General features: G+C 29.6%; 1 protein-coding gene across 1 annotated transcript in view; it reads left to right on the top strand.

Annotated features, from left to right (window-relative positions):
- The first annotated feature begins 446 nt into the window (after positions 1–446).
- Positions 447–24,609, top strand: part of LOC142331687 (cadherin-related family member 1a-like) — a 113,991-nt gene continuing 89,828 nt past the window's right edge. Inside the window, 2 exon segments of the mRNA XM_075377719.1 lie at positions 447–629; positions 2,996–3,104. The gene's annotated coding sequence lies outside the window, so the exon portion shown is untranslated.

The following is a 24,609-nucleotide window of genomic DNA, read 5'->3' as shown; positions in this document are numbered from 1 at the left end:
TCATCATACGGCTAATCATTTTTGAATTATGCGAGATACAAACGTACATACTGACTTCACGCCGAAAGTAGTCAAAATGAATTCAAGATTGTCAAAATGGATATTTCCGCTTAAATCTGAAAACCGAAATATTTCACGAACACATTACTTCCTTTACTTAAATTAAGAAGTGTATTAAAACAAAATTATGAATTCGTGTGAATTAATAATATATTATAAATATAGATAGTATTTTAATTTATTTTTTATTAGGTGTTTTATAAGTCCCAAAATAATATTGGTTTTAATACATTTAGTTAACGTTACATTCAAAAGATTTACAATTGACATGCTTCCCGCGTAGACTTTAAAAATAAAAATGTCGGCAGTACAGGATTTTCCGGTTTAATATTGTTGCAAAGATATCGTCCTTTCAAACGCTACGTTAGTAGCTGTTATTTAAGTAATTTAATGGCGTCGGTTTGTCTGTTGGTGTAGGTCGCCAATGCTTACTACGAAAAATTATTTTATAGATCTACTGATTGGTTTCTGTGAATAGTGAAATAACATTTTTCACCCTTGCTGCACGTACTGAAAGTGTGTAATGATTTATACATATTTAATCTGTTCTAAATAAGTGGATGAAAAAAGTAAGTAATGGCATTTAGTTAATTTTGTTGAATTACTGTATATAATATTAAAGTGAGTTTTTGAAGGCGGCTTTACACATTAAGTATTTGTAAAGGTATACTTGATAAATTGTGATAAATAAAGAGGTATTTTAGGTAAATAAATAAATAAAGAGGTAACTAGGTAAATTAAAAATATAAGTGATTATGACGTTAACATTTATAGTTAATTTGAACCAAACTGTAATTTAGACCTAAATTTTTGGAAACTTTTTTTTACTGTTTTAATATTATTTTTTTTGTGTTCATCAGTTAAGTTACTTTGCATTATTTTCTTGTTATCAGTTCTAATCACAAAATTAAAGATTTTATTCAAAATTATCAGTTTCATATTGGTTATTCCTGCTGAATATAAGTAGCTAATGATTTCCCCATTCTAGCTGCTATTTTAATGGTTTGCTTAAAGTGTTTAACATTTGTACATAAAGAAACACGTAAACATTTACTACCTGAGACAAATTATTTAAATTACACCTTCAAAATTTTTTATTAATAAACTCAAATTTGTTATACAAATGTGAAAAGCATAGTACAGTATATATTTATTCATTTAACAGCATAACAAAAAAAAAAACAGAAATAATACTTAGGTTATTAAATTATATTCAAATTGATAAAATTTTTCTTGCAAAAGACTTTTGAAGCTCCTTTTTAAATCTGCTTCTTGTAAGGAATGAGGTAAAATATATATATATTTTTGTGAATTGTTATGTGCTGCTAATAAATTAATTAATTAGCTGCATAAGACATTTGGAAGAAAGATTTTTATTAATCTGAAACAGACTAGTTTAAAAACTTTAAACATAATTATTTAGGATTTCCTTCTATAAAACAAATTGTTAATTTAGTATCATCCATTCAATTTAAGTGACTAAAATTGGAGTTCTTTTTCTAAATTATAACATTTAAAAAATTTTGGTAAATTTCTTCTAATTTGCTTAATTTATAAGAATGAATTATCCTTGTGTTTTGACCGTAGAGTTTTCTTAAAATTATTTTTTTAACTGTTTTCCTTAAAAATTCTGTAGACCTTACATACCACACAACACTTCTCTAAAACTATGCTTTCTTAGTGTCTTAATTATGGGTTTTTGAATAAGAATTTTTTATTTTTTTGAAAGCCACTTCTTTCATTTTTTGTGTTCTGGCTTTTACTTCTTCTTTTTAAAAACATTCAGAGTAATTATTTCACCTAAATGTTTAAATTTTTGTACCTGTTTGATTGATTCTTATTCTGAAATTTTCATGGTTTGGATTCTACTTTTATTATTGGAATCACTTATATGAAATTTGCAGCTTGATTTTGTTTGCACATTTTTCTAATTCTTGAATTCTCTAATGTCTATTGCCAAAGTTACCAAATCATCAGCAGATGCTAAAATGTTTACATTTAAACATATAGATGTGTTGTGCCCCATTTTTATTAAGTATTTGTTTTATCCTATTCTATTTCTCAGTAAATTTTTCCAGAGTGCAGTTGAACAATATTAGTGAAGAGACCATCACCTTATCTCACTATAGATTTTGTTTCAAAGGGTTTGGAAATTCCTCCCAAAAATAAAAATTTTGAGTATATTTATTATATTATGTTTAGTGTCTTATTATTGACAGTTAGGAAGTTTTATCGCCTTTAGGAAAGTTTACAAAAATAAACTATTAATTCCAGATTTGTAATTTTTTTGTACTTTTATAATTATATAATTATTGTTTTTTTTTTATCAATACCAATTGTTTGTGATTTTTATATTATCATTATTTTCAAACCATCTATGGTGGAAATATGTGAATCTTTTCTAAGCTCAACTCTCTCAAACCAGCTGATATTTTTAAATTAATTCAACTTGAATAACAAGTGAATTACTTTTTTTTTAAAAAAAGGTAAGGAAAAGTTTTTCAAATTTTTACAATCTGATTTGTACCATAACCATTTGTAAATGGTTATGTAATTATCAAGAATTTTTTTAGACTTATTTTTTAAAGCAAATACATTCTGATTAAGTATATTGCAATTAGTATTTCAATTATAATAAATAAATAAAAATTAATTTTGAATTATTCAGACTAATTTAAGTAAGAGTTTTGGAAAAACGTATACAACTCTTTTCCTATTGAAAAAACTCAATATTATTTTTTCTATAAATAATGGATTGAGAACACACCAATCAGCAGATTGTTATTGTTTATTAGTACATACTTTAGTTGTAAATTCTAATTTTATTGAAAATTGTTAAGTTTAAAATATAATTAACATCATAATTTTCCTTCATGCTTTAACATTGTTCTATTGTTTTTTAATTATAGTAAATTTTTATTTTTATATTTTTCAGACAAGTTATGCACCAACAGAGATTAAAATAACATGCCCAGGTATATAAAGAATTTAAGTAATTAGTAAATGATCATAAAAAAGAATCAACATCTGGAATATTGTTAAAGGTAAGAACTCTTATTATTTATTTAATTACATTTCGGAATAACAGATTTGAAAAATCAATTCCATATTTATGATAGAAGGTAGATTTTACCGTCAACAATTATATAATTTTGTGTTCTGTTAGCAACGGTGGAAAAAGATTTTTCCTACTTAAGGCATGGTTTCATAGACTGCATTGTGTGTGTGTGTGTGTTGTTGGCAAAAAAAATTAAGTTATCAGTGGAATGAATCACCACTGATACACTTTAAACACATATTAGTCCAATTTATTTGTTATATATATATATATTTTTGCTTATCCTTGAGATTTTGTTAAATTAATTTTGCTTTTGTAATTGCTAATTTTTTACTTGATTTAATGATGACATACTGATAATAGTTTTAATATTTATACTAATAGAGTATATGCATGAATATTGTTGGAGATGCATTCATTTGATTTTAGAAATAATCAGGATAAAGCATTGCCAATATTTCCCGTTTCATTATAATTTTCACCATCATTTTATTAGTTTTAGGAAGGGTAAATTACCAGTTGCGTGAGACTATGAATTTTTATTTAATTTATTGCATCAAAATTGTCTGAGCTGCTTTACTCTACTACTGCGGCTGAAGATACCCGAGGAAACTTTTGTTTGTGAATATTTTAGGTGCAACACTTCATTGAAACCTCTCCTCCCACTTTATTTCTACCTGTTGAGTGTGGGTATACCCTTTACCCATCGGGTTGGTCTAGTGGTTAACGCGTCTTCCCAAATCAGCTGATTTGGAAAGTCGAGAGTTACAGCGTTCAAGTCCTAGTAAAGCCAGATATTTTTACACGGATTTGAATACTAGATCGTGGATACCGGTGTTCTTTGGTGGTTGGGTTTCAATTAACCACACATCTCAGGAATGGTCGAACTGAGAATGTACAAGACTACACTTTACACTCTTAACATATCATCCTCATTCATCCTGATGAATGAGGATGATATGTCGTGCATGTTGTGCTAAATTATCCAATCTCTTTTAGGAAGCCTAGTTTAAACCTTTTCACTTTTATGAATATGCATTCCTATTCAAAATTTAACATTGAAGCTGTTGTTTAACTCTCCTGAAAAGTTAAGTTTTTCACATTTATTACTTTAGCATGGTGGGGACAATATATTATTTAATAATGTACATTTATTGTGTTCTCACACCTTTTTGCAAAACACAAATCAAATTTTGTCATCAAATATTAATATTTTATCAGTGTTATGTTAATGTACCAAATCTAAACTAGCATTTGTTATGCGTTTGATATTACAATAATTGTTAAATCATTGATAAACATTGCCAATAAAATTTGTAAAAATTTTACAAGCAGTGTATTATATATTATTTGATACTGTAAAATTATTTTATGTGCCCTCATCGCTTTTTAAGTACACAAATTAAATTTTGTCATAAAATATTAAATGTAAAATATTTGTCAGTGTTATGTTATGTTCTAACCCTAATCTACCCTAATATTTGTTGTGTATTGGAGATTACAATTATGGTCAATAGACATTGGCAATATAATTTGTAAAAAAAATTTTAAGCAAGCAGTATCAGTATATTACATATAATTTGATAATTTAAATTTATTTTGCATGCTCTTGCCGCGTTTTAGGTCAGAAATTCAAATTTTGTCTTCAAATATTAAATGTAATCTTATAGCAAGTCTTTCCCAAAACCAATTTGATATAGTAATGGATAATATGACCAGGAATTTGTGTGTGGACTACATTTGTCATACTACATGTTACACGAGGTATACCTAATTACTTTAACAAGATGTGTAACCCATTTTGATAACTGTTATGTTATTAATGATGATGATGATTATGATCGCTGAACAATCTAAAATAGTGATCGAAATAAAGGACATAAAAAATTCCAATACGCGTGAGCTAAGGTTTTCTTTAATGCAAGAATATATACTATATTTTTAACCTAATTTTCCTAAATATTTCCAAAGAAGTAATTTTCAACAATCTTTCAGAAATCTGTTAATGGATCTAAATTTCCAGAAAAATAAAAAAAATCCTTTTCGACACGCTGGAAGGCGGAGCTAAATTTTACCGGTGCTAAAAAAATTTTAGGGGATAAAAAAGACTTCCTCCTTAAAGTTAAGAAAAACTTCAAATTTATTCAATACGACAATGGTTGCATGTAAAAAAAGTTTCACTTGTTTAGCATACGACAGCCTCATCTTACAATTCCAGCAACATTTTGGTCACCCCTTGCCGTAAGGGTTGATCATATCAAAAATTGTTTCAGACAATACTTTTTAGGTAATGTTTAAAGGACTAACGATCACTTTAAATCGATTCGATACTGTGTCTATTAAGGGAGGAAGGATTTTTTGTCTTTGAAACCCCATTTTTTCCACCCCCTGGGCCAATGGTTGATGATATCAAAAATCTTTACTTAGATAAGTTTTAGGCTCTTATCAAAAGAATTGTAGGAACTTAAAACAAATTCGATATTTTACCTAATAAGAAAGTTATAGCGATATATTTTTTCGAAAAATCCCCCCCTCCTATTTCCACCCCCTGGTCCGATTTTGTCCATTAACAAACTACACCGAGAATTTGGGTTGTTATATTTTATATATAAACTTGAAGTGATTGGCGCAAAATTACGGCAGTTATCGTGTCCACAAGAAAGTAAAATATATATATAAATTTTTGAACTGACGATGGTTTTGGGGGTCTGGTGGATGTGAAACGCGAAGATATGTCGAAATTTTCCGGAAGTCAAATCATGGTATTCATTAAAATAGGTAGCTTTCTTATGAAATCTACCTAAAACTAAAGTATCTTCAACCCGTCTACGTACGTGCGTATCAACCACTTTCACTTAGTTATTAAAAAATTACATCAGGGGAACTTCTTTTAAAAATAATAATAATAATCAGTACAATTAATTAAAATTATATCTGGAAGATACATTTATAAAATTAAGATGCTGAATAGAGAACGCCATTAAAGTTGGTAAAAAAAAGAGCTATTTTTATTGCATTTAGAAATATTAAAATAGATAGTTCAATCAATCAGTAAGTGCCGTTATTTTACTACTATTTTACCTATTTCCAATAATAATAGATTACAGTTACTTCAGTGACTTTAATGATCGGTATAAAAAATAGAAGATTTTAAAGCTCACCGAATAAATACCATTACAGAAAAAACACAATACACTATAAATATCAAAAGAACTTAATAAATTCTATCTACAACTCAATTTTAAATCTATCTTACAACTTAGTTCTTTGGATCTAACGACTTCTTAAAAATTCAATAGACATATAATGCGTTAGGAATTGTTCACCTACATTTTAATCAGATACTTTTTGATATCGTTGAAAATTAGTGAATTCATGCCACATATTATTTTCAAAAATAAATTACGCAGTAACTCATCATTAAATAGATTTTCATCAACACATGAGAAAGCTAATGTATTTTAAAGTGCCGTTAGAAACAAGCACGAAGTTACCAGACGGATATTTTTAAAATAATTATTTAAACATTTGACAGACTTTTAAAATTTAATAAACCGGAAAAGAGTTGCATAAATTTCCCGGCCCAGAAAGTAAAAAAAAAAATAATAATAAAAAAAAATAATTCTCTTAACTTAAAAGATACAAAAACAGCATATTCGAGAACAAAACAATAAATTAAAAAATCAGATGCTGAAAATCAAAAAAAGAAAAAATTTATTTAATTTATATTTAAAAGATCTTAAAAGAAAATTGCATTTGGTTGTTGAGATATACACAAAAAAGTGGAGAAAGTTAATTTGGTTACAAAATAGGTCACAACATCCTAACATAATAATTTTAATCGACTTGAAAAATAAATTAAATCCATTCACATAATTTTTACTTAATCGCGAAAAAATTTATGTTCAGATTTCAACAAAAATATCCATTTTGACTAGCTTCGGCGTGACGTCTGTACGTACATATGTATCTCGCATAACTCAAAAACGATTAGCCGTAGGATGTTGAAATTTTGGATTTAGGACTGTTGTAACTTCTAGTTGTGCACCTTCCCTTTTGATTGCAATCGACTGAACCAAAAATGTTCAAAGACCAAAATCCAATTTTTTTTTTGCATTTTACACCTTTTCTTAACTGCAGTAGTAGTAATAAGCCTTCATTGAGACCTTTTCAACGATATATCATAAGTAGGACTTATTTTCATTATAATTTTTATTATATAGTTTATATTAGTTATTTTGTTATTTTAGTTTTTAACCTAGTTTTAAGTTTTATGTTAGATCTTTTGTGGTTTTCAGTTTTCTTTTTAGTCTTTTTATTATCCGAGAATGGGCCCTTTACACCCATCTCGGACTTTGTTAAGTTCTATTCACTTTTGGTTTTATTTTAGATTTTATCTGTGATATTATTTGTAAGTTTTATTAATCTTTTAGTTTAACTTTATTTTCTTTTATTTTTTTATCAAAAAAAATTCCGGGCGATGATAACGCACAGGCGTTTTTCGACCCCAAAAAAATTTAAGTCATTGAATATTAAGCAATAGCAATAAATACGGAAAAATATTTAATTTTAAATAATAATATCAGTTTTACGTAAATTTTTATTTATGACTGAGTTTTGGTGCGAAATGTTGGTAAAATTCGTCAGTACGCACCAAACAGTGAAAATAGCAATATAAATAAAAGTTTGTAAAAAATTAACAAAAACATTTTTTTATGTTAAACATGGTAAAGTTATCACGACATATGTACTTTTAGAGTGTTATAGCGGGCGGCGTATAGCTCTACACATTGCGTGCGAGAGAGATAAACGATAGGACGGGAGAAACAGTTAGATTCCTTTACGAAAACATCTCGTATAGATCCGTATACTTACATAGATTGCAGTACATTGCCAAAGTTGAGGATAGTTTTATAGCTATATAAGCCAGCCGTCAGCTTACGTGCACAGTACGTCGCCCTCCGCTGCAACCTTCGATTTCATTATTTTTTTTAATTTTCAAAAAATTTAATTAACATAAAAAATGAGTTGATTTGTTGTCAATAACAGGTTAATCTCACGTTTATTTATGATCTCATGAAAATGTTACTAGAATTTTTTTGTGCAAAATTTCCCTTCTACAAGTTTTATTTGAAACTTTTTTCGATAAATTCAATACCGTATTTATCGAGTAGCAATACCTTGCAGGTGAACTGTGGAGTCTCCTCAGGAATCGGTTCTAATAAGCTTTATGGTAATGCTTATTAGATTCATTAATAACCAAAATGTTGATTGCAATCATATTCAATTTATAAATTGTATTAAATGGTCTCTTTATTGACACCGACCTGATACAAATGTAAATATATTGTGTTGTCTTAAGTGAGAGAAAAATGACTGAAGAAAACAGTGCATGTGTGATGTTAAGTGTATTAAGGGTTTTTTATTTTAATTTTTTATTAATTAAATTGTGGATCTGGTACTGCTACCGATGGTCAAGCTTTAGCTTTGTGGGTAGTAAACTACTAGACCTACTCGATGGATTACACTTCATGGGTTTCTTGTCTTTTTCATGTATGTATTATGTATTGATGCAGTTGAAAATAAATAAATTCATTGTTATTACTATTGTCTATTTTATTCACGAGGAACTAATGAAATCAGTTATGAAATTGTACTTACATTCTTTAAGTTTGACATAACCTACAAATGTCACCTCAACTTATATTTAAACTAGCACAGTGTCATATAACATTTCACATATTAACTTTCTGTTTTTCATTTATTCCTCGATCACCTTCAGGTTTTTTAAATATATAATTGGATTTTCGGGGCCTTTTTTTGTAGTTACCCATAAAAACAAAATAAACAAATAATCAATTCAAAATTAATGACAACCACAGCCAGTGTTTACTGGATATTGCCGTAATAATTCTAGCAGATTATTTTGGTATAGTTCATTATTCAAAAAGAATTTTTACTAAAATACTAGGCAAGTAAATGCTCGCGCAAGGTAATATTTCGGAAACAAAGATTCAGCAAATGTAGTGTCTAAGTTATTACATCATTTTTATGTAGTACTTGAATATTTATAATTGAATTAGGAAAAAATTAAAATCAAAACAAATGACCAAACTTTGAGTAGACTTCCTCTTTGAGGTAAAAGATCAATTTGAACCGATAGATATTTGTAATCGAAGCTGCAAAAGACTTAAAAATTTTATCATATAAAAACACTATTTTTCCAATAGTGTCCTTCAACAAATCTATTTTTACTACTTTCTTCAAAATTAAATTACGGATAGCAGTGCTATCCATAATCTTAAGTCTTTTTTAAGCTGCTAAAGCTGTAGCCTTCTTACTGAGCAGTATTACATCATTTTTTTTGTTTTTAATGTAAACCCTATTCACAGGATAAACTTACTCTTGTTTTTTTGACATGCGTTTTACTCTCAGAAAAATAAAAATACCACATCGACGAGGGAGATTCAAAGCCATCTTGCCCCAACAAGTCTCTCCCTCCTGCTTCCTTAATTTACAAAAATCAGATTGCATTAATAAAACTCGGTTTTTCCAAAATATTATCTGCCTTAAAATAACTAAAAATTATGTAGTGGGAAGTTCATATGTTAATCTTAGTGGATATTATCCTCTAAAGAGAATCATCAACTTCATTTAAAGAAGGCAAAGTCCTGTAAGGACATTCGACAGGATTTCTGAGATCTGTAGCAAAAGAAACAAACCTGAAAATCTCTTCTAATTAATATTTTACATCCAGCAATCATTTCTAATTTGATACTTACCGCTTAACACCATAAACCTGAAGAATACATGTGCACTAGCTGCTTTAAGAAAACTTTAATATTTAATGTTTATTAAATAGATATAAAATGTATGTCATTTCTTAAACAAAATTGGACCAAGATTTTCGTGTGGTCACTGATCTCTATATAACTGGATATGGGATCCTTATGGCGTAAAATACAATAAAATGTTCAATATTGACCCCACAAGTTTAATTGGTCTACGGTGAACGCTTCTTCGAAAATCAGCTGATTTCGAAGTCGAGAGTTCCAACGTTCAAATCCTAGTAAAAGTAGTTACTTTTATACGGAGTTGAATACTAGATCGTGGGTACCAGTGTTCTTTGGTGGTTTTTATTCCCCAAGACCACTGATGATGGTCCACAAGTTACGCATTGTGATTCTCAATGGTTGCATGGTCTCTAACCTCCCGGGACCCCACAGGATCCGGTGATGCCGAGCCCTGTAAGGGTCGCTCACCCAGTAGGCCGGGACTCGATATTTCCTTTGCGCCATATCTCAAACCAGATCCCCTCCAAGAAGCAAGGAGGGGATCTGGCCCGGTCTCCGGTCTTTTCAATTTTCCCTTAACTCAACGGTCAATCATCGAGAGCGGCCCACCTCAGCGAACCGCCCTCTCATAAGCAGGGCCTGCCTTGTATTTCCCTACCTCCAGTATCTCTCCCCATACCACTCCCTAGCGTCTCTCCGCTTGATTTGTATTATTCTGGTTACCATACAGGCTACGTTGTCCCATTCATGTTTTCCTTTTAGCATGTACTGCAGCGTGTTTTCCGGATGCAATTGACTTATTCCAAATGAATGTCTAATCTCATCCCATCTATTACATCAGTATATCGATAGTAATATATGCAGACACAATTCGTATTGCAGCTCTCCTCTGCAGAGCAGATATCTTATTTAAGTTCTTCTTATCAAAGGCCTCGGCCCACGTATAAAATAACTGTCATTACAATTGATTTCAGTCTCCTTTTTGATGAACATGGACCCCAGTATGTGGTCATGAGTCTGCTTACCTTACCAATCACAGCCTCGGCACGCTGCGTTACCTTGTTCAAGTGCTCCGTATATACCCTACGATTTGCAACCATACGCATAGATATAATACATGTAGATATGAGGATTATCATGCCACCTACTCTACTCCTATTTCTCTGATTCTTCTCCTGCCTGTTAAGGTGACCGCCGGTGACTTATTAGGCGCTAATGTCAGTCCTTTATCTTCAAGCCACCTTTGTATACTTGTATACTATCGACCACGATTGCTGCACAATCCTCCACTTCTTGTCCGTCTTGCCGGCGACCAAGACAGCAGCCAGGTCGTTGGCAGGAGTACGTGTGTTGACTTGTATTGTGATTAACTTAATATCTCTGGGCTTGCTCGATATAAGACTTAAAAAAAAATCTCTGTATATGGAAGATTAATGTTATTAAATTTTGGATAACACAGAAGGAATTTAAACAAGAATATCAAGAAGTAAGCAGGCATTTAATACGAAGGAAAGATTGCTGTGTGGAATGTTAAATTAAGCGTTAAGGAAGAAATTAATGAAATATTTTTTATGGAGCTGAAACGTGGATGATGAGAAATTGAGAGTGGGAAAACGAATCGAGGATTTTGAGATGCGAGTATGGCGCAAAATGATAAATATCAAATGGCAAATATCATGTAACAAATGAAGTATTAAGGAGAATCTGAGAGAACAGGAAAATGCTAAATGTGATTGAAAATAGGAAAGGAACTGGCTAGGACATTGTATGAGAAGTTGTCTATTAGTGGATGCGATAGAAGACTTGGCGAATGGAAAGAAAGGAAGAGATTTCAAATGATGAATGAGATTATGGAAAAGGGAAAATGTGTGAAAAGAAAAAGGTTAGCAAAGGATAGAATAAGGTGGAGAGCAGCAGCCGTGACAGGACCTGTCCTAATAACAGAACACTATGAATGAATTAGTTATTAATTTATTTGAAATTCCAAAATTTTAAATCAATTGTGTTTCGGTGCGGGAATATTCAAATTTGTACACAGTTTTTGCCTTATATCTCAAAAATCCTTTCACCAAAAAGTTGAAATATGACACATATACAACTACGTATATCCAAGTTTTAACCTAATTTTCGATCTCATCAAACAAGGGGCATCACGATACCCTTATTTTTTTTTTTTTGAAAACTATTATTTATTAGTCTTTTTGAGTAACATTGCACCAAATTGGCCTAACTTATTGAAGAAAATAAATAAGCTTTTAAGCTCAAAAGAAACGAGGAGCTGAATGGGACCCGAACTTAAAATATCTTTTTTAAACTAATTTTCAAGATTGTAAATCCGACTTTATATAGTTTTAATAGACGACTTCGGAACTGAAAAGAAGAAGTTCCATGGGTCATGACTTAAGGATTTAAAACTTTTTTGAATTTTTTATTATTTTTGATACTATGTTTTTAGCAGATTTATATTCTAGAATATAATTGTGATGATAAAAACGTAATTTGGTAAAGCTGTTCAACTAGGGAAGCCAAAATTTTCACTAAAAATTAAAATTGTTTCTTTATTGCACTTTTAGTACCGCGCAAAACATTTTTACGGAACATTTTGGTTTTTTTTCGTAATTATGGTCAAATCTGCTTTCTTTGCTAGGTTAACCAAACCAGTTAAGTACAATTTTCACTATTATTAATCATGACTATAATCATTAAAACAACTGTCGCACTATGCGCGTCAGAAGGGCAGAAACAGATTTTTATAATTTCTTAACTTTATAGTAGTTATTATGAAATACGGTTAGTAAATCTAAAATATACCAACTACCATGACATGTAACAAAGGTCTTCCAATTTCTCATAAGGGAATTCCAGCAAAAAAGGTCAAATTATTTCATAATTATAGTTATGGCAACAAACTACAACAAAGTACTTATTTATGATGAGTAAGTTATTAACTGGAAAGCATCGTTAAAATATATACATAATATATATGAATATGCAAACATAAATACTCATTTATAGAGAGAAAGAAAGAGCGATTGAGAGAGTGTGTGCCTGTGTAAGTGAACAGTGGATATAAAAATTTTGTTACCAGTTCCACTTTAATGAATTTCATTTATAAATCCATCTAAATTAATTAATTTTTAAATATCACATAAAGTGCTAATATATATTTTTCTGAAAAAAGTATTATGTCTTCAGCGAGTTATTTATTTTGGACAATGAGATCTAAAAAAAATGTCCAATTTGATTTTACAAATTTTTTAGTCAAAATTGTACTAAAAATAAGGTCGTAAAGAATCATGTTTTTGAGGTTAACTTTTCTGTATTTATATATAATGATCAGAGATAAGCGGGATGGGAGTACCAGGGATAAGCAGTATAGAAAAGAGCCATGAAGAAATTATCTAAATTCCCTCTTCTTTCTACTCTAAACGTAACTGTACCCTACTCTAAGAAACAAATCACTAGAAAAAAATTTCTCTATATATAAGTGGTCACTGTGCAGTTATTCTGTTACCTAGAATAGATAAACAACTAATAAATAAATTGGATTTGAATTTAGGTCCTGGAATAACAGGAAATAAAATTAATGTAAAAATGCTACTTGTGGTTTATTTTTTAATATATACATATGTTAACAACTCGTACAGTCATACAAAATTTTATATTTTATTAATTAATTAATTAATGATAGGCGTTTAAAAAAAACGCTAAATGTGATATTATATAACTGTCATTAGAGATAGTATAACCTGTAAATAAACTTATACTGTGCAGACATTATAACGGACCGCCTTTTGCAAAAATTTATTTAGCCAATATTACTAAGAAAATTGTGAATTTATAAAACAAACAGCTAATATTACTAATAAATCGGAAAATAAGGAAGACTCAAAAATCGTTTAAATGGCCATTCTGATTGAAAAAAAATATCAGTAGATGCTACGAAAGGAAGTTAAAAGTAATAATAATAATAATAACAATAATAAACAATTCTTAAAGAGTCTTTCAAATCAAATATTTTAAATAATCGATAATACAGTATTTATAAATAAAATTGAGAATTTTTAACATAGTATAACGAATAAAAATAAATTAATTGCTGTTACAATATTTTACTTATTTTTATATTTATATAAACATGTCTTTTATACAGTTTTCTTTTTCCAAGCCTTTTTTCTCCCAAATTTATTTCAATAATCGTTCCGCACTGTCTTTGGGGTTTTCCCCAAAGTCGAGAGTTCCAAGGTTCAAATCCTAGTAAAGGCAGTTATTTTTATACAGATTTGAATATTAGATCGTGGAGATATCGGGTTCTTTGGTGGTTGGATTTCAATTAAAACCACTCATCTCAGGAACGGTCAACCTGAGACTACAAGATTACACTTTATTTACATTCATTATCATCCTCTGAAGTACTATCTTACGGTGATTCTGGAGGCTAAACATAAAAAGAAAGCTATTTTTTTTTTTTGTAATAATTCAAACCTAAATTTTTTCTTGTACAAATAAAATTATTTTTTACTTTTAAAAATTACGATCGTACTAGAATTAATTATAAAAACAAAAGTTTAGTATTATATGTTTAGAAGATTAAAAAAAAAACTAGAGATAAACATTAAAAAACACGACTGCCGAAAAAAACACTGTAATATAGGATAATTAAAGAGCGTGTGGGTGACATTTTATATACAATAAAACTTTTTAAATTTAAAACATTCACATAAATAAATATATAACATGACACTTCTGGTAACATAAGAATTCCAACACAGGGTCATAATCTAAATCGGTTCAGCCGTTCAGTTTATGAAGTGGAACATACATACATACACCCTAAATGCATTACACTCATTTTTGTTCAATCGTGCAGAAAAACAGTAGATTCTCATTTCGAGTCATATATTCAACACATGTATTGATTTCGATATTTATTTTTTTAAATTTTGTACAAATATTTTCTCAGGCAGTAAATTTCCATTAAAAATTTCTTATAATAACCTAAATAAAAGGTTTTTAAGTGAAAAAGTTACATTGCCAATGTCGGCATTTTTAAGAAAATGTGTACGCTACGATTTGTTCAACTAGTGAACAATAAGCAACCCCCCACCCAAAGAACTGAGGATGATCTTCGTATGTATGAGAAGTAAATTATGCGTAGTTTTTACAGACGTCGACCATTCTGAACCCACCAGGTTGGTCTAGTGGTGAACACGTCTTCCCAGCGTTCAAGTCCCAGTAAAGTCAGTTATTTTTACACGGATTTGAATACTAGATTTGAATACTAGTACTTCATTTACACTCATACTATATCATCCTAATTCATCCTCTTTAATTATTATAAGAAAGGTAATTATCGGAGGCTAAACAGGAAAAAGAAGGAGGTCAACCATTCTGTGATGTGTGATTGATTAATTTAACTCTGACCATCATGACTTCGAAAATCAACTGTTAAACGGCTGATTTGCGACGAGTTAACTACTAGTACAGTCGGGCGGGCTAATGTCTACAAAATTTCTTTCTGCCAACAGAAAATCTGGATAGTGAAAAATATAAAAACATGAGATATGTTTTATCTAATCTTTTTATGATTATTTTACCAAAATAGAGGATAAACACATGTATTTGAAACTTCACAGAACGCCATATTAAGAATCATACTTGACAAATATACATGTCACGTCGTCATATTTTTTCTACCTCTACGTCAGACTGAGAACTTTTCTAACGGTTCCTGATTTACTGTAAAAATAATTCTGAAGAAAAATTTTTTAAATTAACATTTTTTAACAACTGCCAGTTTTAATTTAATTTTGGGTCAACTTTTTTAAAAGTTGAAATTTAAAGAATTGAGAGAAAAATTATATTTTATCAATATTAAATAAATCTTTATTATTTATTGTGTTTTTAAGTTAATTTTCATTAATATAAATAATATAATTAACCCACCGGGTTGGTCTAGTGGTGAACGAGTCTTCGCAAATAGCTGATGTTAAAGTCGAGAGTTCTAAGGTTAAGATCCTAGTAAAGGCAGTTACTTTTATACAGAGTGGAATACTAGATCGTGGATACCGATGTTCTTTGGTGGGTGGGTTTCAGTTAATCACACATCTCAGGAACGGTCAATGTTAGACTGCACAAGACTACATTTCACTTACACTCGTACATTTCATCCTCTTAATACCTGACGGTGATTACCGGAGCTTAAACAGGAAGAAAAAAAAATTAATCACATTTTACTTCATAATAAAAATTTATAGTATCATCACTCTCCATAAAAAAGGTGACAACCAGTTGAAGGACTTACCTGTCACGCGGCTTTTTTGCTGATGCACGGCTTACACACACAATTTAAGATATATATCATTCTATTTACATATAATATTGTTTATTTAATTCAATGATTCTAACTAAAACACGCATACCGTATTTCATTCGTGCGCGTGTGGAGGTACTAGCGGCCACTTAAGTACGTTTTTACAATTTAAATATTCATTTATTTAACAGGTTCACTGCCACGATAAAGATCGTAACTTGCCAAAACAAAAACGAGAGAAATTTATCCCTCAGTGTATGAGTGTATTCGTTGCTGAGAGATGAAATTATCTCACTAGTCAAGAGAATTTAACAATCACGCGAAGTGCGAGAGATATTTCAATACCTCTTTACCAGTGTTATTTGATGTGCCGTGCAACTAAGAAAAAGACGTAGAATTCGAAAATATTCTTGGCATTCTTGTAGCAATAATTTTGATTAAGTTACAGGCCATCAGATCTTTATAATAATATTAAATCCCTCCAATATTAAAGCGACTATCCCAGGATGTCTTAATATGTGGCCTATAAGTCTGTCTCTTCTTTTAACTATATTTTTCCAAATGCTCTTTCTTCATCTATTTGCCGCAATACCTCTTCATCTGTCACTTTATCCACCCGTCTAATTTTTAACATTCTCCTCTAACAACGCATTTCAAATGGTTCTAATCTTTTCTTCTCAGGTACTCGATCGTCCAAGTTTCACTTCCATATAAAGCTATGCTCCAAACATACTTTCAAAAATCTTTTCCTGACATTTAAATTAATTCATTTTAGTTTAATTTTAAACTAACAGTTTCTAAAAATCTAAATCATTGGAAATATGTTTAAAAAAAACAGTTTTTAAAATTTTAAATCACTGGAATTGCATTGCCTTTTATTTTTAAAATATGTTGACAAACATTTTCGCTTGTACGATGTCCGATCAGTTTCTCTAAACAAAACCCAACATTAATCGCTCATAATTCCAGGATCCCATCTTCCGTTGTGCCGATGCTACACGGTCAGAATATCCTGTGGGAAACGATCTCCTTGCTCATCGCTGCAAGAGCACTAATTTTTGGGGGAAAAGTCTAGGTGGGAATGTATGAAATAAACTTTTAATAAAAACCTACATCCTAAACGTTTGTAGTTTTCTAACAGCTTAACAGTTTTAATCTGTTTTTGTCGCCTAAAAACCATCAACATCTTCTTCCATGCAGCTAGTTCACATTCGCTAAGTTTATCGTTCAAAGTTGAGTCCTTAAGTAGAGTTTCTTGATTTGCAGACCGATAAATTTACCCTCATTGAGCTTACAATCACTCAATTCACGAAAAATTATCTTTAAATGATTAAATTCTTGTCCATCTTTATAATTCTTGTCTAGTGCCTTTATAAAATGTTTCATGAGTCCGAGTTTTATGTGACGTGGTTACAGTACGATTTTACCACTCTTAATTAATGATAAATGCTTTACATTTTTTTCACCGGCTACAAAGTTCTGTCACAATCGCCAGTTCTTTACTTGGTAATGACGTTTTGTATCACGACTATTCCAAAGACAAAGAAAACAATATTTCGTAAACCAAGAAGTAACGAAACAAATTTCTGATCGCTGCAAACTTGCCCGTATGCTCTTTGTATTTTATCGCTTCTAATATTGATGCCATAGTTTCATACGTTTCTTTCACGACGACTGCACGAGCTAATGGAACGAATGGCTGTTTGTTACCGCTACGCTATTACATAAAATTCTTTATGAAATGGAGTTTATAAAAATGTATTCATACCGATAATTGCATTTAATTTATAAAATAATTATATTAATTTCTGAAACCGAGAAATTTTTTTTGGAAAAAATTCAGCTTATTTTTATAAAATACTAGTTATATCACAGATTTGCTTCCTGAATAATGTTTGGAAATATTGGTATATAAGTTTTTTCAGTACTAAAATGTAGTTCAGCCTCAGTAATACACATCATTGTTAGTGGCAATTGTCATAAAATTTTGTTAGAAAACCCATCCACTATGGAATTTGAGTAGTCAGAATTTTAAATGTGATTTGTGTTTTGTTTCTTGAACTAATATATTATTTCTTTTAAATTTATATCATTTAATTCACGATTTTTATCTGCATGTGTAAAATTTACATGTCATCTCATTATTTCCAGTTTTGAGGTTGATGAGGTTACTTGCAAATGATAATTCTGAAATTTAGTGTAGGTCCTTTTAGAATATTATGATTTCACTGAATGTTCAATTTTGTAAAAGAATGAAAGTGAAAAGTGACAGTTTAAGTACAAAATCGAGCAGAAGCTATTGACTTTGTATGGACATTTAATGAGGATGAGTAAGAACTATTTGCTTTAGACATTTTTTGAATGACAACCTGCAGAAAGAAGATGGAGAGATCATTCAAGAATGGAAGATAAGAGTGTGAAAAATAACATGTAATATTGTAAACACATACTATAAGTATTTAATTTATATGAGAAAATTGTCATAATCTTTTTGCTATTGTGGCATATGTTCCAGTTTTAGGATAGGTTATTCCCTTGTTAAAAAATAGTTCTGTAAATTTCTTCGTAATATTGATATTGCCGCTAGATGTACCGTACTTTCTTATATTGTAATGTATTAAATTAAGCCTTACTGAATTAAAAAGAATAAAACTAAGAATTTGTCTTACCTATGTAGTGATAATGTACTATCTGCAGAAACATCCACATCTTCAGCTCATTCACTGGTTTTCACATGTTTTCAAATTTACCGGCAGAAGACAAACAGTTGAAAGAAATTTTAAAAATTCTATTTCTGTCTGTGGACTAAAAATAACAATTTTCTCTATTAAGGAATTTATTGATATGATCCAGGAACAACACAATTCCGCCATATTTATCAGTATCAAAAACAGCAAAAAATTTTCAAAATAAAATTAATAACTGTTAAAAGAAATTAAAAAGCGATATGCCATTTATTAATTCATATCTTATTGAAAACTGAGAAATTGTCTGGACAGATAAATAGAATAATTTTATCATATCAGTACTATGATAAATATTTCAACAGAATCATTGTTTTCATTTAAAATTAATTACACTTATTTGTATTTATGAACATAAAAACTACATACCTGTATAAAGAGAATAAAATTTATAGATAATGTTAAATATCTTAGAAATAAAATCTATAAACTAAGACAAGAAAGCACTTACATTATTTTTTTTCCTTTTTAATTCTCATTTGTCTTGAAATTAATCTTCATAATTTCTCACATCTTCTAACTGCATGTTTTTAGTCGACATCAATTAATCTTCATAATTTCTCATAATAATCTACTGATAATAAACATCAGTAGATAATCTCACATCGTAGGTTATGTATATGAAATTGCAACCTATAATTTTGACCTACACAATTTCATCTACTAATCCTATCCCCTATACTCTCTACTAATCCTATACTCTATACCCTATTACTCTCATCTAATCCTATACTCTATACCCTATTACTCTCTTCTAATCCTATCCCCTATACTCTCTACTAATCCTATACCCTATACCCTCAGCTATCATAGTTATTTGTTACTGTATATTGTAAAAACATTCTTTTTTGTATATGTATTATGGAATAAAGAAGTATTATTAATTATTATTATTATTATTATCTTTTAACTTCATCTTTTTAGTCAGCTGTATTTAATTAAAAATAGTTTCCTCATCTGTTTTTCACCTGAAAATGTAAAAAACCTATTCAGAAAAACATGCACTATTTTGTGAGTAAAATAAATACCCTATTACTCTCTACTAATCCTATACCCTATTACTCTCTACTAATCCTATACCCTATTACTCTCTACTAATCCTATACCCTATACCCTATTACCCTCTACTAATCCTATACCCTATACCCTCTACTAATCCTATACCCTATACCCTCTACTAATCCTATACCCTATTACCCTCTACTAATCCTATACCCTATTACTCTCTACTAATCCTATACCTTATACCCTATTACTCTCTACTAATCCTATACCTTATACCCTATTACTCTCTACTAATCCTATACCTTATACCCTATTACTCTCTACTAATCCTATACCTTATACCCTATTACCCTCTACTATACCCTATACCCTCTACTAATCCTATACCCTACTATTCTCTACTAATCCTAGAAATCCTAGGAAATTTTCCTACGCTACCTTAACCTACGCCACTCACCAAGACTCAAAAGTCTCCCCGGACAAACCAGGGGATTGTACACAAAACAGCAAGGCAGGATGATTTCCTAACCATAAATGATAACCTAACTGTTACATTGGGCCTAACTTACTAACAAATCATCCAATCCTCTCGGATATACCAAGCTGTCTGTACAACGACCTGAGGTAAAATTGTAACACTTTCATAGGAACGGCGCAACCGGCTCTTATTTTTTTTTTTTTCACCAGACCGTGCTGGGAGCTGTATTACCGTTCCTAAGGGCTTGTCCGGTCATAGGAACAGTCCTACAGACTTTTTTCCACCAGATTAGACTGGATGGTCAGCCTTGCATTACTGACTATTCCTACGGGCGTGTGTGGTTAAGGCTATCCTACAATTAAGCTATGTAGCAATTACATTTCCATAAACTTTATTTGTTATGTATATGAAATTTTGACCTACACAATCGCATCTTCTAATCCTATACCCTATACCCTATTACCCTCTACTAATCCTATACCCTAAGCCTATTACCCTCTAAAATACACTATTACCTCTCAAAAATATCTAACCCCTTTCTAAATGTTTAAATGCCCACTATTCACTGTCATAAACATCTCTTGTATTCTATGTTTCTATTTCTCTCTCTTCATTGCCTCATTCCATTTTTCTTCTTTTTTCCGTTTTGTTCTTCCAATTCTGTTTTGCATCTGCAACATAAAATTAATATCCAGATGTAAGTTTCATGTATATTACTACTTACAAAGACACAATTTAGTAAAAAAAAGGGTGTGTGTGTATAAGCTATTTGTATCCTGTGCATAAAACAGAATTGCATGCAAATGTAATGACATAATATTGTATATAACAGTTTACATAACATAGTGTTATTCTAACAACACTGTAAATTGTATGTTAACAAAATTAATGCTTTTGTTTGAATCACAAATATGCAATAATAAATCTTAATTATAATTTATAGTTTTGCAAGTTTTTATTAGCCAAATTACTGAAATATTACTTTACTGATTTTTTTTTAACAAACAGAATATTTAGATTGGAAATAATACATCTGATGCCAATTCCACAAACTATTTCTAATTATCAAGTCAGTGTTATTTTAGACCATTTTTAATTCTTCATTGAATCTTTGATCCTCCAAATTTTCTAAAGTTGGATGATTTTATTATTTAGGACCTTATAATAATGCTCGGATGATTTTTAACTTTTTTAATTATTTATCCTAATTTTTTTGACTTCAAAAGTGATCTTTTTTTCTGAACTTTGTTCATTGTTATTTAATGTATCTATATTAATTTTTAAAGTAGGATAATGTCTGAAATCCATAAATCACAGTTCTAAAATCTAAGAGTGTCGTCATTGGTTTCCCTTATTTTTACTGCATAAAACAAAAAAGTACTGGATAAAAATTGTATTGCTATAACTTCAGCTGAAACTCCAGTAAATAACCAACAATATGCTGTCACAGATAAAATCTAAGTCACTCAACTAAAAATACTTTTGTATTTTATTATAACATTTCATGTGTTTGTATTTAATTAATTAATATGGTATTTAAATACAACTATGTTTTGACCTATAAAATGTATTATGTATTTATGTTCTGATCGGTCTATAAGTTTATTTATTTGAATTAAAATCTTCTGTTACATTTTAATTCAATTCAATTCACTAAACTAAAAATTTAGACAATATATTTACATTTTTTTTTTTTTTTTGTTTTCATGCATAGTTTATAAATTCAATTATACTTAGTAAGCACTTATTGCTTATATAAAAAATTCATTGTTGGTTGTAGGTTACACAACTTAGCCTTTAATTGGAAAAAATTTTAAAATGGTAATTGTATAGTATTTGGTAACTATGTTTAATTTTTTTCATACTTATAACGCATACTATATAATGCATACACATGTATAAGTAGCTTTTGTATTATAAATATTTAACAAATATCTTACATTTTTAATCAAAACGTTTAACAATATATGTATATATATTGTAACATTTTTCAGTGTTAATTAGTTTACAGTACAATGTTTTAAAATTACAAAAAATAAATGAGATGAGATGATTGTCTTTACTTACATTAGTATCAAAGGACACATGAAAAAGTCTTGTAAAATACAGAAAAAATATAACTTACCATATGTTGTATGTTTTTGAGTAAAAATAAGAGTAACATATATTATTATTCTGTATTCTTATTAATATAGACTAAAAATAATATCTATTTATCTGTCCAGTTTCTCTTCAATAAGATATAATACTAAAAATTTTCTTATGGATATTAATTGTAATTTTAGTTCAGAAAATTTCTCTTTTATTCTTGACATTTTTCCCCTTACTCCTTTTTTCTTTATAAGTGCATTTTAGATTTTTTTAGATTTTCATCATTATTGTAGAAATTCAATTTGTTCTCAGAGTGTACATTATTTCCATTTTAATATGTATAACATAACCATATTTAATTAAATTCATTTAAATTTATGTAGTTAATTCGGTAACGTTAATTTTCATCAATTACGGTAAGCATTTTTTAACTATCTTTATGTAAATGAAAAACATGTTTAAATGAATTAAAATTATGTAAATAAAATGAGAATCAGTTGTTTGGTTACTAGGATACTGATTTCAAAATAAAAATTACAATGAATTCAGCTAATTATTAAAAAAACTATGCCAAACAAAATTTTGAAAAGATTAAATTTCAATAAGTTACAAGTTGAATAAAATATAATTTCCAACCTCCCTGATGGAGTGATAGTATTTCTTTAAAAAAAATTCATTTGGAAGGTCCCAGGTGTGAATCCCAGTCAGGTAATGCATTTTTTCACGTCCTAGAAACGTTCCATCTCAAATTTCCCCACACAAGCTCCAAACCAGGTTGATGATTAATCTATCATAATCAATCTATAAAATAATCATCAATCGCCCAACCCTAAAAAACCAAGAAATTTGTTGGAAATCAGTAATCAATAAACTAAATCTAAGAGATTTCTCCGAATAATCTGCATTTATTGCTGATAACCATGGACTTGAAGCAATACATTTAACCTGGTTTATAATTTAGTCAGTGTTTCCTTTCTTTTTTAGTAATAAAATTAATACAAAATGTAAAATAACAAAAGAATGATTGAAATAGAGTTTTCCAACAGAATGCAGGATTCTGTAGAGGTACTGTATATAATAAAATTTATCAAGTCAGGTCTTAGAGAGAAATGCAATTGATGATTTCAGGGTCGCCATTTGGAGATTGTAATTTCCCAAACGATAATGTTTGGGGAAAAAATTTAGAATTATAAAGAACCAACACATTTTTGAAAAGTATATTGTTTTATAATGTTCTGAAGAAAATGTATTTTTGGTAGTAAGTGAAATAACTAAAATAAAATAATTTTACTCATTTTATTTAAACAATAATAAGAAATCTAATAATATCATATGTTAACTTTTGTCCGCTTTTGTCGTCTTTAATTACATGTTGAATACATTTTGTCCAAGCATCTGCACCTACTCTATTACCTTCTATCAATAGATTTTTACATCATTTAAATGTTGTGTTATGCAGCCTTTGACTTACAAGGTCTATAAATAAAGTAAAGTTGCTAGTAAACATGTGGTTATATGAACAGCTGATTTATATTAGATATTAATATCTTTAGTTTACTGCTGCCATGTGAGAAGCAACTAAACTTATTGTGAAACGAGTTTTTATTGTGCGTTACAAAAATGAGTGATACTAATTATGAGCAACGTTATGCAATCAAGTTTTGTGTTAAACTCTGTGAGAGTGCTACTGAAACGTTTTCAAAATTGAAAAGGATGTAAGGAGATGACGCTTTGTCACCAGCCCAAGCTTTTAGGTGGTTTAAAGCATTTTCAGATGGCCGGGAATCAGCTGCGGATGATCCACGCTCTAGAAGACTGTTAACGTTAAAAAGTGACGACAATGTTGAGCAAATCGAGACTTGATGTGGTACGACCAGTGAATTACTGTCAGAATGATTGCAGTACAATTGAATTTGAACCACACCACAGTCCATCAAATTTTGACAGACGAATTGGATGTTATAAATGTTTGTGCAAAATTGGTCCCAAAAAACCTCACTACTGAACAGAGAAACAACAGGGTGGAAGTGTGTCGCGATCTTCTAGGGCGGATTGAAACTGATCTT

Source organism: Lycorma delicatula, chromosome 10, assembly GCF_047948215.1.
Source record: "Lycorma delicatula isolate Av1 chromosome 10, ASM4794821v1, whole genome shotgun sequence".
Lineage (NCBI taxonomy): Eukaryota > Metazoa > Arthropoda > Insecta > Hemiptera > Fulgoridae > Lycorma > Lycorma delicatula.
This window is presented reverse-complemented; position numbering and strand designations above follow the sequence as displayed.